This window comes from Marmota flaviventris, chromosome 4 (genome assembly GCF_047511675.1).
Source record: "Marmota flaviventris isolate mMarFla1 chromosome 4, mMarFla1.hap1, whole genome shotgun sequence".
Taxonomy (NCBI): Eukaryota; Metazoa; Chordata; class Mammalia; order Rodentia; family Sciuridae; genus Marmota; species Marmota flaviventris.
Genome location: NC_092501.1, coordinates 100,571,948 through 100,591,278, shown reverse-complemented (window position 1 = coordinate 100,591,278; position 19,331 = coordinate 100,571,948). Strand labels below are relative to the sequence as shown.

At 38.1% G+C, this 19,331-nt stretch overlaps 1 pseudogene; it reads right to left on the bottom strand.

Annotated features, from left to right (window-relative positions):
- Positions 1–1,763: 1,763 nt before the first annotated feature.
- The window catches only part of LOC139705512 (small ribosomal subunit protein eS4-like), a 119,351-nt pseudogene continuing 101,783 nt past the window's right edge, over positions 1,764–19,331 (bottom strand).

Sequence of the window (19,331 nt, the reverse complement as noted above, 5' to 3'; positions counted from 1 at the left end):
ATCCAAGTAGGCCCTCACCTTCTAAAAATCCCACCACTTCCCAATGGCACCACCTGGGAACAAAGCCTTTTTAACATATACCTTTTGGGAGATACTTACCTAAGTCAGAGTATAACTAATAATGACAATTCAAATTAAAGCAATAAATTAAGTTCTATCTAAATGCAATCCTTGGGATGAAATTGCCATTAAAGATGGTGCACTGTGAATCTGCCCTGGATTAAAAAGTAGACCCTCTGTGGGTGTGACTAAGTCCCAAGGCTTTCTCTCACGAGCAATGTAATTCATACAGAACATGTAGCACATCAGGGCATTGACTTAAATATCTGTAAAATTAGGACATTGGTCTGTCACTTGAATCTGTTCCAGTCCTAACCCTCTGTGTATCTAAGCTACACCTGTTCGGAGCTCCCCAAGTCAGACTTCTTCCCAGGAATGAGCCATTCTCTCCCAATCAGATGCTCCTCTGGGAAGAAGCACAACAAGAAAGAGAAAAATCCTCGAAAATGAGATTTTATTTAAAAAGAGAGAGAGAGGGAGACACTTAGATTATTTAAATTAACAAAGTATATTGGGTGTACTGGGTTTTACTCAATTCTTTTTCTCTATTACTCCTTTATCACTTTCATAAGGAAAATAAAGAAGATGCTTTCTTTGCACATCTGATTGTAGCATTCAAATGTGATTCTTCTACACTGACATTAATATTATATTGTGCCAGATATTATGCTAGGTACTTTGAATAAGGTCCTTGGTTTAATCAGTAATGTCTAATGGCCTTTTAATCTCCTCTTCCTTACAACCAAGCCTCTTTCCCAATCCTCCAGTGCTGCACTATATCACACAGGAACCCTCTTCCGTGAAGGGTCTACAATGTCCGTGATGTTAAAAAAATAAAAATCATAGTGATTGATAAAACTAAGGCTTCTGAGGCCACTCCCTAGAGACCCTGCTTCACTGTACCTGCAATATAACTTCTTTCAAGGTACTTTTTAGCAAGTACCCAGGTGACCTTATAATTGGACATCTCTCTCAGGACTTTGTTCTTACTGTTTCTGAACACATATCAGGATTGGCTTTCTCAGCTCCACAGGATCCTTCCTTTTTTGACATTATCTTAATTCACTATCACAGATTTTTTTATTAAACTTCAGTGTTTTTTTTTCTTTTTCATGCTTTTAGAAATGAAACTGTTTAGTACCATTTTATATGCAACTTGAAAGCTTAAGTGAGTTGCTTTCATGGACTTCAGGAAATGCTTGAATTATACGACATTTGCTTGTTTCACACATTTAAAGGGTCATATTCAAGAGGGTGAATTACATCATCTTATAGAATCAAAAGATGATTGGAAAATTCCTTTATTTTTATTTCTTGATCATGAATTTTCTTTCTCCACTAATGAATTCTGAAATGTTACTATCACCACAATTGCTGGTTGGTGGCTATCTTATTTCCAAATTCCTTCTCTGACACAAATGAATGTGCAGTGGTTCTTCCGAATTATCTTGTTTATTTATAGTTTATTGTGTGGTGTTAAATCTTTTCTCGCCTGACACCTCTAGGACATGCATTATTGCTCCAGCTGTATTTACTTTCTTAAATGAGATTTGGAATGAGTTACTGATCACCATTCAACAAAATGTTTTCGCCTCCTGAAATTTCATTTATCCTGACAAAGGAGTTTGGCTTTCAGTGGCTAGAGAGTATCTATTCAATCGATCTATATATTTTTTTAACTAAGAACAGAGACCTCCAACATGTCAACTAGAAACCATCTCACCCACCACTCTGGCCACCACTCTCTTGTCTCTCTCTTTGGCAATGGTAAAATGGATTCTTTGTCCTCAAAAAGAGAAATCCATATTTTGTTGACTTTGCCAACAATTAAAATGTTGGAGAGCTGGGCAGCAAAACTGTTCCACTGGCATCTTTCACATGAACCATATCAAAAGAGCCAGGATGTCTCTGTCTTTCCAAGTTACTTGCACCTCTGGTATCATACACAGATTGCCAGTGTCAAATTTGAAATCAGAAGTCTTGCTCCAAATCCATTTGAATGGTGTCATTCACTTTGAGGAGGGTATCAGGGAAGTGAATGTTGTGAGCATCCTGGATCACAAGATAAGGAATTCTTTCTGTGCCCACAAGAGCTTTCTCACTTTGCACAACTTGTTCTTGGCTTCCTTGGATGTAAGATGCTGAACAATGATGAACAACAAAGTGACCCTTTGCAGTACTAGATCAGAAGGCAATTCTCTTAGGTCTTGTCCATGCAGACATCCATGAAACCAGGTTGGGGGGGTGCATATATCAGTTTGAACTTTGCTATCAATCTTCATGAACTACTGCATGCAGATCTTTATCTCCTGACAGGTCATTCTTAGGTCTGATCCGTAGAAAAATGATGAGAGGAAGATATTCTCTTAGCTTCTGGGGACTGGCGGGTACTCAAGGAACAAAATATGTCAGTCATTTATGCAACTTCCATGACTTTGAAGCTGTTACCCATTTCAAATGCTTCTTGGGACCACAAGCCAAGGTTACGCTAGGTAAGGAAAGAAGAAAGAGAGTATCTGTGACACTTGTTACTATTGACTCTTGACAATCAAAAGAGGATAATGCCTTTACAGTTTGAAAATTTGGAGATATATAACTTTTTTCATAAAATGTATACTTGAGAAAAAAAGTCTCATAAAGGAATAGATTTTTCTCTCATACTTGTTGTCCTTAAAGACCTACAAGTCACAAAGTGTTGAAAAAAATACGCACACATACACACACACACACATATATATATACACACATACATATACACACACGCATATATATGCCAATGAGAAATATTTAAATATGTTTACTGGTTTTTTGACAATTATAGTGTTTCTTTTTTACTTATTTTTTGTACCAACAATTCCAAGAGTCAAAGGGAATTTCTAAGAAAATATTTTGCTGCATGAATATTTCCTTTCATTTACAATAGTAAAAACATCAATGATAGCCTAGGTAAGCAAAAAAAAAAAAAAAGCTAAATAAATCACATTCATAGTATGGAATGTTACACATCATCAAAAAGATGCTATAAGATATGTAATGATATGGAAAGTCCCCAACATATTTTTTTATGCAAAAAACAAAAGTGTTCATGAGCATATAGTACAGACACTGTACTAGATTCTGGGTTCTCCATGATGACAATGGCAGATATAGCTCCTGACCTGGAAAATTTAGAATGTACAATACAAAAGAAGAAGAAGAAGGATAAGAAAAGGAAGAAAAAGCAAAAAGCAGGCATATATTTGGAAAATTTTGCTTTTTATTATTTTAGAGATACATTGCAAAAGAAAAAACTACGGAAGGCCGTTGTTTTTTAGCTAAGCTCTTCTATCAGGCTCCAAAAGAAAAGAATAAACCAAAATGAAATCATTCATGTTAAAATTCTGCCACAGTCTGGCTGGGCACAATTCAGGAGCCTCTTGTCAAAAGAAATGAACTTTATTTTTAGAACCACACACGCCAAACAAAACCGCTCCTCAGGAAAATCCCTCAGAGCCTAACTGCCACCACCGGCTTCCCACAAGCCTCTCTCTCAACCACAAGCCTCTCCACCTCCCACAATCCTCCTGCTCTTGAGGCCGATTGGCGGGGTCGTGTGGGCAGAGCCAAAAAAGTCCCCCAATGAGCAGCTCTGTGGTCTGAAAGGGCAGGGAAACAGCCCAATGAGCATCACCGCAGAGGAGCCAATCAGCTAGATGTTGCTGGGGCGCTGTGAGCCAATCATCAGCTGGCAGTCTGAAAGGGCGGGGAAACAGCCCAATGAGCATCACCGCAGAGAAGCCAATCAGCTAGATGTTGCTGGGGCCGCTGTGAGCCAATCATCAGCTGGCAGTCTGAAAGTTTGCTGGGGCCCCTTGGCTGTGGCTCTCAACAAAATTCAACATAACCAAATTTAAAGGAAGCAGAGGGATCCTCAAACAGACCAGCTTTTCCTGAAAATAGGAGATTCCACTCTACCACAGTCAGTATAATTAGGAATTAATTATGCTTTAACCTTTGTATTTAACCTTTATAGTAAAACCTCTGCTTTAACCTTTATATTAAAAGATTAACATGAACTAAATGGGCATTAACCAACAAGCTTCTTTGTATTATTCTGTTTGTGTCGCCACCTTAGAAAACCCACTGTTCTGCCATTGACCAATGGAAACTCCCTTTCCATTTTATAGAAATGAGATTGTTCCAATTCATAAATCCAGAATAAAAGCCAATAAATCTATGGCTAAATCTGTTCTAATCTTGTCTTTTGACAACCTAGATGAACACATTGCTTATTTGATTGCAGAACTGCAAACATTGTCATTTTTTCCCCTTTGTTACATTTGCTAAATAGTAATGCTTTATTTTTATTAAAAGGAAAGCAATTTCAAATATAATTTTCAGCAAAATGTTCTAAGTGTGTACATGGTGTACATCGAGGCCATTAGTATCGCTTGAGGGTGCTGAAACTGAAAATGTAAATAGATACCAAGATATCCATGACATCTAAGGTGTAATGGGGAGAGAACAAGAAGAGTCAATTTCCCTTCAGCCGGTCACCTCCCACCTACTTCCACTGACTACTTGAAGGCATATCATCCTGGTAAATACTGTAGCCTACTTTGAAGTTACTATCTTCTTTTTTCTAAAATGCTTTGAATGTGAAGCAAAAACGGTGAGATATTGTGTGGGCATAACATAAGGTGAAGGGCCTATTCCATCTTTAATTTTAATTAGTTATCTTTTAATGATGAATTCACTTCCTCTCACCCCATAAAACCCTTGGCCACCAAACAGTGTAACTTGAGGGTAGGGTGATGTTCGCTTTACTATTATATGGATTTTATGAAGAACCACTAAAGTACCTTGTTAACTACACCTTCTCATTTATTGTGAGGTCTTTTTTTTTTCTCTTTCTCTCTCTCTTTAGTAAATCCAAGGTGAATTCAAATGAATAAAATAGTGAAAAGTAAAGAGCTTGGATGTTTAGCAAAACCTGAGGGAGATTATATTCATTGTGTGTCATAACACTGAGAAAAAAGAAGACAAGATTTTCTCCCCAGTGCTCATTTTGTGTGTTAAATGCTTTAATCATTTTGAGCATAAGGGCTTTCCTTCATTATTACTGCTATGCTAGGAAGGTCTAAGGTTTTGTTTTCTTGTACAATCAATGATAAGAGCATCCTACATTTAGAAAGTGATTTGTATTCAGATGTTTCCAAAGCTCTTTGTGTGCAATTTTTGGTTGCTCTTATCTGTTTGTTTATTATAAGCTTTATCTACCTGACAATTTAGTGAGGTCAAAGTTTTATGAACTGCTCTGGCTTACTAGATTAATTTTTTTTCTTTCTTTCTTTTTTACTTTTTTTTTTTTTTTTTTTTTTTTTTTTGAGTACTAGAGATTGAACTCAGGGGTTCTTAACCACTAAGCCACATCCCCAGCCCTTTTCATTTTTTATTTTGAGACTTGCTCTCACATGCTGCTTAGGGCCTAAGTTGTTAGGCTGGCTTTAACTTGCAATCCTCCTGCCTCAGCCTCCCCACCTGCTGGGATTACAGTCATGAGTCACTGTGCCCAGCTGGATTAGATTTTAAAATATCTGTATGGGTTGGAATAAGGCTTGGAGGTTGTGAAAAGTATGCTTTAGCTACAGTTTAACGTTACAATTTTGTGTTTTTATTCTTTGTGTTCCTAGAATATTTATTTCCCTTCAGTAAAGATTATTGTTGAAAAATTTTTTATTTTTTTGGGGGGGGGCAGGTGTACCAGGGATTGAACTCAGAGGCACTTGGCCACTGAGCCGCATCCCCACCCCTATTTTGTATTTTATTTAGAGACAGGGTCTCACTGAGTTGCTTAGTGCCTCACAGTTGCTGAGGCTGGCATTGAACTCATGATCCTCCTGTCAGTCTCCTGAGCTGCTGGGACGACTGGCATGTGCCACTGCATCTGGTATTGTTCTTTATTTATTTGCTTAAATCTGTTCTAACTACCGCATTGTAGTTTAAACAACTTTTAAGGCATATTGAGATTAGTTTGAATTTTGTGAACGTGGGCAAGCTGTTTAATCTGGATCTAGTTTCTCATGGCTAAGAGAGGAAACCAATACAGACTTCTCAGAGTTGCTCTCTGGAACAAATGAGCTGATGCACGGGAAGTGCCTGATGCTTAATAAATGGTAGCTGCTGACAGCATCACCATTGCTTAGTGTGCAATCATGCTAGAAATAAACCAGGACAATGGCAGACCATATAGATCCGTTCTTCCTGATCACATTCGTCTATCTCTGAATCTGACTTAAAAAGCTTTTTTAAAAACTTTAAAAAAAAAAAAAAAACTTAAAGAAACTTAAAAACTACAGTCCCAAAGTAGAAAATGTATACTTAGTTATCCAAGTGTATGCTTGCTCTGAAGACAATCAGTTATGGGGTAACATATGATTCTTGGTGATATTCCTTATGAGGCTGCATACAAAATGTTAGCTTTCTATCATTGACAAAATGCTGGAGATAAATCAACTTAAAAGAAGAAAGATATATTTGGACTCATTGCTTCAGAGATTTTAGTTCATGATCACTCGGCCCTGTTGTCTTGGATCTTTGAGAGGCAGAACATCATGGTGGGTAGCACATGGCTGAGAAAGCTGTTCACTTCATGATGGTCAAGAAGCAGAGAGAGAGGAAGGGGCCAGGGACACGATATGGCCTTCAGTGACATCACCCAAATGAATGGCTTGCTCCAGCTAGACATGGTCCCACCCTCTAAAACTTTTGTCACTTCCCAATAGTCCAGTCAGCTGGTGACCAACCCTTTAACACATGAGTCTTTGGGGGTGGGGGACATTCTAGATCCAAGCCATAACACCAAGTAATGCTAGGCAAGCGTGTACAGCTGTCATGAAACAACTTATCTCCCATGACTCCCAGAATGCCCAGGGATACGGTTAGCTAAGAGGAAACAGAATATTCTGAGATTTTGTGCAGTGATGAACATAGTTTCCTATTGAATTAAGAAAAAAAAATAGTTGCTAAAAATTAAAATATATTATAAAATAACTTAATTTTTAAATTTAATAAAATAAAAATAAAGTGAGTGTGGAAAGCCTCAGAAATCCAGGTGTGCAAGTTCTTTTCAAACACAGACTCAAATACTAATAAAAAACAACATAATGTTGCCAACTTAATATCAACTATGCATTAGGCATGTTTTTTTGTACTCATTTCTTTACCTACATTATCTTAGTTGACTTTAGTCATCATTGTGAATTAGGGACTATTATTATATTCATGTTACAGATGGGAAAAAAATATGAAAGGTGAGATAAATACTAGACATAGGACAAGATGTCCATTCTATCCATGAGGATGAGGGTCCTAATGTAAGATTTTGTCAGGAAAGACAGTAGAATGAATCTAACATAACTTTCCCATGTTCATATGAATACGCAACCAGTATAACTCCACATCGTGTACAACCACAAGAATGGGAAGTTATACCTCATGTATGTATAATACATCAAAATATACTCTTACTCTACTATTATATATATCTAAAAAGACTTGAAAATATATCCATTAACTGAAAGAAGAAAAAAAAAACAGTTGTCAAGGACCATCTTTGGACCAATAATCAGGAGCACCCTTGGAAAAAGGAACTCAGTATTTATTACGTATTTGGGTATTCTGTGAAGTACTTCATTTGCTTTTATGAACTTTATTTCTCATAACAAACCTACAAAGTAGACATTATTATTTTGCCATTGATATTATTATCCCCATTGGAAGAGACCAAGATTTATAGTGACTAAGCAACTTGCCCAAGGTCTTATCATCAATGAGTGACAGGATGGAGATGACTTTCAAATCTAGTCCATCTCATGTCAGAGTTTATGCTTCAGAATAACACATCCTGTGAGAACCCAAATATCGGACATACTTAAGTTCTAGGCTTTTCATGTCTGTGTTGCTACCTTCCAGAACAGGGCCTGGCATAGGGTCAGTTCCAACAAGAAAAAGCACTGTACTTTGGGCCAGGCACTAAAAGCACTTGAGATGCGCACGCAAAACACACACACACACACACATACACACACACACACACACACACCTTAAAATCTCAGCTTATTTAATCCCTGCAACTATCTTTATAAGGAGGATACTGTTATTATCTCTGTCTTCAGATAAAAAGACTGATTAATGAATGAGAAATGGAGAAAGGGAAGGAAGGGAGTCGGGAAGGGAAGGAGGAGGAGGAGAAAGGAAGACGAAGGAAGAAGATTTTGCAACATGGAAGTTATCCTGTGGATATATGACTTCCGTGACCCTGCTCATCTGTGAGACTTGAAAATGTACCTACAAAACCGTCCCCACTGTTTCAGTTTTTCCTGGTACAGAGACAATTAATGATTTTGTATGATTCATCGTTTACATTCCATTTGCATCATTAGTCACTGTTCTGATTTAAAATGTCACCAAAGCTCAATGCCTTCTCTGGGCATGTAGGCACAGCTGTGCGAGTCTCTGTGATTGTTGGGGCTGTTCCTATGACATGCTGCACAATCACTCTGTAGGTAAAATTTCAACAAAGCTGTCTGAATGTCATCTCTAAAAAAGATCAAAGTTGACAGTTATGATGACATGAGGGGCATGATGCTGGAGACAAGCAGACAATTATTAGAGGCAAAAGAGCAGGGACGCCAGGGAGCAGAATCCAGCCAGTTAGAAGCTTGGGAACAAGTCAATGGGACCTGAGAAAAGGGACTAAACAGGCAGCCTGGGCTTGGAGAGTCCGGGGAGCAGGCTGTGGTTCCCTCCTCATAGATGCTCTTTAGTCAGATCTGCCAGCCCTAAGAGCCTGGGAGACACGCAAGGGCAAAGTAGAGAGCTGGCCCCACATGCAGGCAGGAGCTGTGCTTCTGGTTTTGGAGTATAAGACCAGGCAAAGCCGTCCTTAAACTCCATTTGATCTCAATCATTTACACTAATGAGCTAAGCAAGGCTCCTGAAGTTCTCCTAATTGCAAGATTCATCCAGAAGCTAATGCTGAGCTGAATTGCTTACATGATGCTTGCTTTGGATTCAGTGATCTTACTTACATCTACTTGCTTTTCAGTTGATTCTCACAGGCTTTGCAGTTAGTATAGGGTGTCACTCGCCCATGATGATCATGCTGTCTCTATCTTCCCATTCATCACAACCTCCTATTCTCATCTGCATTTTGAGGACAGGACGGGCCCACATTCCCTCAACCAAAGACTTTGGGACACGATTTATTTTGGAATTTGGAATGTTTCCAATTTTCAAAAGATATTCTTTCTCCTACTAAGGCATAAGGCAGCACTCTTAACAAACACACTAACATTTCTTCCATACAAACAAATCTATATTCTAGGAATTAATAAATATCACAAAATATCTCACGTCAATTTAGATTTTGATGCCAAATGAGTTGCATATTTTAAAAAAAAAATTGCAAACTTCTGGTTTCACAGCTTAGGGATTCCATATTTGCCCATAAGTGACTGTGGACACAAAGTAAGAAACAGTGGGTATAATGGGCAACTTTATTGAGAAAAGAGGAAAATGGATGAAACTTGAGGTTTTTATATAGAGAAGAGGGAAATGCTAAAAGAGAATAAAAAAAGAAGAAGAAGAAGGAAAAACTATGACAGTGTTCCCCCAAAAGAAGTGAAAACACACAGACCCCAAATATTTTGGACAAATGAGGAGTCCTATCTTTAGCAGTACCCAGGACCAGGGCACCCTGCAGTCTATGGTACTAAATAAAACATTGATCACATCTATCTTATTTCCATATACACATAAACTCCACCAGGGGTATTTCATGGTGTTCCCATCTTTCCATCCCAGAATACATCTAGCATATGACCTATGTATACAGCTATTTAATACAATAACTTTTTTGGAATTAATTCCTTGGAGTATACACAAGTTATTGACTAGAGAAAGATGATAATATTTCCTAGAAGCCAGTAACTCTTGACCATATTTATGCACCATGGCTCCACAATTTCCAAGACAGCATTAGCTGAAGGACAGTCTGAAGATTCACGACTCAGAAGAGTCTGTCAAAGATGGAGCACACCTCAGCCTGACTGCTGAGGGCCAGCAAAGGTCTCATCTCATTGATGTCAAGGCCACTGCAGGGAGGAAGTGTCCCCTGAGTGGGTGGACCTTCTCAAAACAGCTCCCAGTACTTTCAATTTTAAATACCATTGAAAATACTTCCTGAGGAACCTGTTCAGCAGAAACTCCTTAACTGCCTCTAGCCCATTATTATAGATTTTTCTATCCAGTTCAATGGATACTTATTATCACCCCTTTCTCCTGCCTTCAGTGTGTAAATCCTCAGTGCTGCTTCTCATCTGTTCCCCAGCAGTATCGTATCTTCATGGGCAACTTCTGGACTTACACACCTAGCTGATGTCTTCTTCGTCCTCCAGGTCTACACATGAAAACCAAACTCATCACAGAATCCCAAGCACACTCCTCTTCTTTTATTTTTTCCATATTTTTACAGGTGCATCATAGTTGTGCATAATGGTGGGATTTGTTGTCACATATTTGTACATGCACACAATGCATTTTGGCCAATATCATTCCCCAGAAATTCTCCTTTCCCTGACTCCCTCCTCCCCAGCCCCGTCTCTTTCCTCTTTCCTCTTCGATTTTCATGAGCTATTCCTCCACCTTTCTATTCCTTTTACCTCTCTAGCTTCCACTCCTTGCCTTGACTTTTAAATGTTTATAAGGCTCATAACCTTCCCCAACACCAGGGATAAGCAAAAATATTATCATACCTCCAAAGAATAGCAGGTTCTCAATGCCTCTCTTCACTTCCATCCATGTTCTTCCCATTTCTCACCCAGACTCTTTCAATAGTTTCTGCATGGGTTTCCTTTCCTCCAGTGCACCCATCACATCAGCAATCTCAGTCAGTTAGGAGTTGCATTTATCTGAGTAAGAGATCTCTGAAAAACAGTGGCTTTAGAACAGGATCTAATTGGAATGGGTTGGACTTCATATATGTGTAATGTGTCAAATATATTCTATTCTCATGTATATCTAAAAACAAGAAATGTAAAAAGAAAATAAAACAGTGCCTTACAAGATTGGGATCAATTTTATCTCTTTTTTTCTCTCTGGCCAGGTTCCTTCTGACTTAGTGCTCTACCATATTTAGACCATGGCTCTTCTCAAACTTTAAAGACAGCTGTTGGAATTGAAACCATCACTGTCTTTTCCAGGAAGGAAAGAATAAATATCTGGGGAAAATGAACAGAGTCTGCTCCTTCTTAAAGTGTTTCCCTACAGGCCCCCAAAGTAACTTCTTTCAGACACAAGAGAGACTATACTGATTTTTTAGCTGGCATGTGCTGTTCTCCTAAATATTAAATTTGAAGTTATAAGAAAGGCAAGAAGGTTAAAGAGGCAATATTGAACTGCCAGTCTAGTATTCCTGAAATAAATCTGCAATGAAAGGAAAAACGAATTTAGCTGCATAGCTACGAAGTTTGTAGCAAAATGTTCAAATCTTTTCATGATCTGACTCCAACCAGTATTAACAGCCCTTTCTTGTACTAGTCCTCAAAGTAGTAGCTCTCAGATATTAACATGAACATGAGTCACCTGGGGATCTTGTTAAAATGCAGAGTGCTTTAGTAGGTCTGGGTGAGACCTGAGGTTCTGCATTTCTAACAAGCTCCCAGCTGATGCTGGTGCTACAGGAGAGTAGCAGTGTCCTGGAGCAGTGGTTCTCAACTAGAGGCTGTTAGCTGCCAGGAGGCATCTGGCACTATCTGGAGAAAATTTTTTTTTTTTATCACAACATGGGAGGTGAGGTCAGGGAAGGCAAGGTGGTATTGACATCTAGTGTGTAGAGACCACTGATGCTGTTATATATCCTACCATACACAGAAAGCCCTACATCAGTGATTGATGATTGATCTGATCCAAGATATCAACACTCCTTAGGTTCAGGAATCCTGTTCAAGATAGCATATGTTCCAGAAAGATGGGTTATGTTATTCTAATAGGCCCTGCATTTTCCCATCTTTACTCACCATGTTACAACTAGTTTTTGTCTTCCCTAGAGTCAGCTCTATCAATTTCTTAGTCATGGATCAAGGCTATAATGATGAACCTCCTACTCTTCAAATGCACCACAGCTGCTGCCCTTCTCACAGTTGTGTGCCTCCATGAAATTGTCTTATATGTGCTTGTATGTCACATATTCCTGCCTCAATTTATATTCCACAATAGATTATTAATTGATCAAGCTGGATACTACTCCTTTATTACCTTGGTCATCTCCACAATAGCTAGTGGAGTGCTCTACAAATCATTGAATAGGCTCTCGCTTGCATTTTTCCAGTATATATAGATGCCTAAAATAATTATTTTAAACATTTACATATGTCAGTTTATATGTAAAATAATATATACTAAATATATATTTAAGCTTTTAAAAAGTTGTCCTCTTAGCATTAGCTCAACCTTGGCTCTGTCTTCCCTAATCTCTTTCTTACGCCAAACACCAAGGCAGATTTGAATACATTCCAGTCCTCATAAAACTTAACTGTTATTTCCACAGGCAGGTTTTAAATGCTGGGGGGCGGCGGGGAAAGAAAGCTTAAACCCTCATTTAGAGCCACTGTCTGTCATTAAGTTTTCCCTGATTTGTTCGGAGCCAGGGTTCATGGACCAGCGCCTATTTACCTGGTTGGCTGAGATTAAAATGAGCAATAGATCCTCTGGGTCATCAGGACAGCTCCTAATGCATTTTTCATTAAGTTGAACTCCCACTTGGGTCCTCTTTCTGAGGTTCAGACAGAGGTAAGAGAGGTATGTGCTTCCTTGTTTACTAGCATTTAAACAGGGTTGCTCTTTTCTCACAAACCATAACAATTTTGTGCTTAAGATGATTTCTGGGAAGGTAGAAACATTGTGTTTATTCAGCCATCTGTTAAGAGAATACTGATTCATTAGAACAGACTTCCAACTGTTTCACATTTCAGAACTCTAATAAAATATCTTAGGCAAAGGTCAGATGAATAACCTACTTTTCATAAAAAATACCCACATGTATTACAAACATGCATGCATGCTCATTACCCATTCACACACATATACACATTCATGCATGTACTCATATATGCATACCCATATGCCCACGAGTATACACATGCTTGTACACATATACATACACGTTCATAGCCCCCACACATGCACACACAACAAACACCTACATATAAATACATTCACACATACACATAACAATCATACCAATATATGTACATACATCTATACTCACCCAAGGCCCCCACACATATACTCATACACATATATACACCTATAATGGGTTGAAAAGTATCCTTCCAGAGATCCATGAAATCTCTTACCTTATTTGAAAAAAGGTTCTTCGCTAACGTTAATAATGACCTTGTGATGGGGAGATCATCCTAGATTATACAGATGGGCCTAAATAGCATCACAAGTGTTTTATGGTATAAAGGAGTAGCAAAGAGAGATTCTCACAGAGAAAAGGGAAATGCCTTGTAAATACAGAGGCAGAGAGTGGAGTGATGCGGCTATAATTCAAGGATTGGCAGCTGGAAGCTGGAAGAAGCAAGGTTCAGGGGCTCCCCTCCAGCCTCTGCAGGAAGCTCAGTGCCACCCCACCTTCCTTTTGGCATAGTGATACTGACATCAGCCTTCTAGCCTCTACAACAGTGAGAGAGCAATTGCTGCCGCTTTAGGCCACCAAATTTATGGTTGTTTTTTCACAGCAGCCCCAGAAAAGTCACACAACAACCATCAATAGGCATATATATGTGCATACACTCAAGTATTAGCACACATCCACACAATCATGAACACACATATACATCCATATACTCATGTGGTTTTATATGCATGCCTTAACAACTCAAGTTAGTTATCAACAAAACACCTTCAGGGAAACCAAAAACTTGAATCATTTCCTTTTCAAATAAATATACAAGAAAATAGGTTTTCAAAATTAATAACAATTGAAAGGAGATCAAGCGAATTTTCATTTGGTCTAATACACAAAAAATAATGACCAACATTGGATGAAAGTCTATGATGTGCTAAGCCACTCTACTCATTGTTTTATAAGTACAATTATGATAATCATATGCACACAAGAAATGGAGCTGCAGTGGTCACCGAGTGACAGAGCTGCAGTACAAATTCAAGCAGTGGAACTCAAAGTCTACATTTTAACCAAAAAAAAAAAAATAGTATCTTTTAAGGTCTTTTCTTTAGCTTCTGAGCAGCAAAAGAAACCATCCACAGAGCGAAGAGACTGCCTAGAGAATGGAAGAAAATCTTTTTTCAGCTATTCATCTGACAGAGGATTAATATTCAGAAAAATAAAGAACTCAAAAAATTTAATGACAACAACAAAAAATAATTCAATTAATAAATAGATAAAAGAACTGAACAGGCACTTCTCAAACAAAGCACAAATGACCAATAAATGTGTTTTTAAAAATGTTCAACATCAGGAAAATGCAAATTGAAATGATATTGAGATACCACCTCACTCCAGTCAGAATTTTTTTTTAAAGAGAGAGAGAGAGAGAGACAGAGAGAGAGAGAGACAGAGAGAGAGAGAGAGAGAGAATTTTAATATTTATTTTTTAGTTATCGGCAGACACAACATCTTTGTTTGTATATGGTGCTGAGGATCGGCCACACGCATGCCAGGCGAGCGCGCTACCGCTTGAGCCACATCCCCAGCCCCTCCAGTCAGAATTATTAGCAAAAAAATAAATTAATTAATACAAAATGCTGGTTGAGGGTGTAGGGAAAGGGAACCTTATACACTGTTGGTAGGAATGTAAATTAATACAGACATTGTGGAAAACAGTATGGAGGTTCCTCAAAAAGCAGCAATAGAACTACCATATGATCCAGCCATATCACTCCTGGTACATATCAAAAGGAATCAAAGTCAGCCTACAATAGACACCTGAATACCCAGGTTTATTGGTCTATTGTGAATAGCTAAGTTATGAAATCTTCCTAGATGCTCACAGATGAATGGATACATAAAATGTGTTAAATATACACAATGGTGTATAATTCAGACATAAAGAAGGATGAAGCCATGTTATTTGCAGGAAAATGAATGGAACTGGAGATCATTATGTTAAGTGAAATAAGTCAGACTCAGAAAGACAAGTTTCACATCCTTCTCATATGTGAATCTAGGAAGAAATGTATGATATGCAAGTAGAAGGAGGATAGTTAGGGTAATGGAGGGGGAGTGGGGAGAGAGAAGTGGGGAGTGTGGATACTTTACATGTCCATTATATGCATGTATGAAATTGTCACGATGAAGCCCATTATTTTGTACAATTAATATGCACTAATAATTATGATTTTAAAAACCTATATATTTAATTATACATTTCATCAGTGCTACTTTCCATTTTATTTCTAGTCACAGCATATGTTTTAGGCAGCTTTTTTGTTGCTGTGACCAAAAGACCTGGCAAGAAAAATTAGAGGAGGAAAAGTTCATTTGGATCATGATTTCAGAGGTCTCAGTCCATAGACTGCTGACTCCATTTCTCTGGGTCTAAGGTGAGTTAGAAGATCATGGAAAAAGAATATGGTGGAGTAAAGCAGCTCAGACATGGCCACAAGGAAGCAGACAGAGTTCTCCACTCACCAGGGAAATAACATTCAACTCAAAGTCACTCTCTAGTGACCTATTGCTTCCATCTACACCCTACCTGCCTACAGTTGCTGTACAGTTAATTTATTTCAGTGGATTAATCCAGTTATCAGGTTAAGGTTCTCTATAACTCAATCATTTTACTTCTGAAAATTCCTGCATTATCTCTCAGATGAGCTTCTGAGGGATACCTCATATCTAAACCATAACAGCATCTGTGCACATGATATAATCTGGGTTAATTTGGTCATCTTTATCTGAAACCAGAATTCCATCTGGTAACAACCTTTACTTTACTTTGCTGACCCCCATCTACCTTACACAGCAAGAGATCATCCACCAATGGGGGCACAACAAGGCCACATGCACTGTGCACACATGGCACTAACCCACACCAACATCATCTTTACTGAGCTTTCCAGGTACCACATAGTCTTAGAGCTCTTTCTATGACTATGACTTTGGAAAAACCATTATTATCAATTATGTTCCCTATATATGGGTCACATATTCTGATGCACAAATTAAAAAGCATGCATGATAAAAGTATGTTTAATTTGATACAAAATACTTCTATTTGGATCTTCCCCAAAATAAGATTATTACACCTGCATCTCACCACACAGTGCAGGCATGAATCGCAAACTATTCTTATGTCAGATATTCCAATTATAGCAAAACCCACTTCACCAGAGGCATGGGGGAAATGCAGCATATTTTTATACAAGACTGGCTATTCTAAGATAATAATTAAAATGTATCTTTGTTTATGTAAGACCTTACATAGGAAATTCCTTCTTTTGGGTTACTCTGAACAATCACTTTATTTTTTCTATTTCTAGTCTAGATCTGAAAGTCAACAAATCATCACTTTTCAACCATCAATCCTGGCTAATATTCCACCCCAATATTTTTGCAATTATTTCTCCAGATTCCCTCAGTCACCTTATCTCAGGTGGAACTGTTTATCTCCTTTCCTAGGTAACTCTGTGTATTAGTCAGGATTCTCTAGAGGAACAGAACAACAGTATATATATATATATATATATATATATATATATATATATATATATATATATACACATACACACACACACACATATATATGTATATTTATCATACAGGCTATATATATAACATAGGATATATATAATACAGATATATATAACATACAGGATATATGTGTCATATATACTATATGTCGTGGTGTGTGTGTGTGTGTGTGTGTGTGTGTGTATGGAATTTATTTGATTGGCTCACACAACCAAAAGCTGGATAGTCCCACAATAGCCGTTGGCAGGCTAGAGAACTGGAGGAACCAGTAGCTGCACAGTCCAAGATGCTGAATCCTCAGAACAAGAGGGATCAATGATGCTACCCCAATCTAGGAATGAAGGTCTGGAAACTCCCTAGAGAATCACTGGGCAAAGTCCACTTTTGAAGAGTGAAGGAGCTGGAGTCTGATGTCCTCAGGTGATTGCAGCAGCTATCAAGAACCCATTCAGGAAGAGCTTGCATTTGTTGCTGCTTCCTTGTTCTTCCAACTTTTATTCCATCCAAGCCTCCAATCCATTGAACAATGCTGGCTTAGGGAAGATCTCCACTTCAGTTTGCTATCCCACGTGCCAATCAATTGTTGACATACTCAGATGTCCCTTAATCGTAGGCATCTCTGAATCCAAAGCATATCTTAATCCAATCAAATTGACAATTCAGATTAGACATTATACCTTGTGAACAGTTAGGCTGCCCTGGCCCCCCCCAGTGTCGGTCCTCCATTCTGGATAGGCACATAGGAAGTTGATTATTTAAAGAGACAAACTTTGACATTCAACAAAACACTTGGACTCTGCTTTTACCAACTGTTGTTCTAAAACCTATTCCTTCCTGAGAGTGAAGCAGGTGGTATCACTATACCAGACCTAAAACTATACTACAGAGCAATAGTAACAAAAACAGCATGGTATTGGCATCAAAACACGCCAGTAGACCAATGGTACAGAATAGAGGACACAGAGACTAACCCACAAATTATCTTATATTAGACAAAGGTGCCAAAAACATGCACTGGAGAAAAGATAGTATCTTCAAAAAATGGTGCTGGGAAAACTGGAAATCCATATACAACAAAATGAAATTAAACCCCTATCTCTCACCATGCACAAAACTTAACTCAAAATGGATTAAGGACCTAGGAATTAAACCAGAGACTCTGCGTCTGTTAGAAGAAAAAGTAGGCCCTAATCTTCATCATGTGGGATTAGGCCCCAACTTCCTTAATAAGACTCCTGTAGTGCAAGAATTAAAACCAAGAATCAATAAATGGGATGGATTCAAACTAAAAAGTTTCTTCTCAGCAAAAGAAACAATCTGTGAGGTTAACAGAGAGCCTACATCCTGGGAGCAAATTTTTAACCCTCACACATCAGATAGAGCACTAATCTCTAGGGTATATGAAGAACTCAAAAAGCTAAACACCGAAAAAAAACAAATAACCCACTCAACAAATGGGCTAAGGACCTGAATAGACACTTCTCAGAAGAGGATATACAATCAATCAACAAATATATGAAAAAATGTTCCTCATTTCTAGCAATCAGAGAAATGCAAATCAAAACTACTCTAAGATATCATCTGACTCCAGTCAGAATGGCAGCTATTATGAAGAAAACAAGTGTTGGCGAGGATGTGGGGGAAAAGGTACACTCATACATTGCTGGTGGAACTGCAAATTGGTGGAGCCAAAATGGAAAGCAGTATGGAGATTCCTTGGAAATCTGGGAATGGAACCACCATTTGACCCAGCTATTCCTCTTCTCGAACTATACCCAAAGGATTTAAAAACAGCATACTACAGGGACACAGCCACGTCAATGTTTATAACAGCACAATTCACAATAGCTAAACTGTGGAGCCAACCTAGATGTCCTTCAGTGGATGAATGAATAAAAAAAATGTGGCATATATACACAATGGAATTTTACTCAGCAATAGAAGAGAACAAAATCATGGCATTTGCAGGTAAATAGATGGCGCTGGAGAAATTAATGCTAAGTGAAGTTAGCCAATACCAAAAAAATTAATGCCGAATGTTTTCTCTGATATAAGAAGGTTGACTCATAGTGGGGTAGGGAGGGTAAGCATTGGAGGAATAGATGAATTCTAGATAGGGAAAAGGGGTGGGAGGGAAAAGAAGGGGGCAGGGGATTAGCAAGGATGGTGAAATGTGATGGACATCATTATCCAAAGTACATGTATGAAGACTTGAATTGGGTGTCAACATACAAACAGAGATACAAAAATTGTGGTATATATGAGTATTAAGAATTGTAATACAAAAAAAAAAAAAAAAAAGCACATGCATAAAGGCATAAATTGATGTGAACATACTTTATATACAGATATATGAAAAATTGTGCCCTATATGTGTAATAAGAATTGTGATGCTTTCCACTGCTGTTGTGTAGTTAAAATATATAAAAAAATAAACAACAAAAAAAAAAAACCGTTCCTTTCTGAGCGTGTGATATTACCCTCACCATGAAGACGACCACTTCAAGAGTGC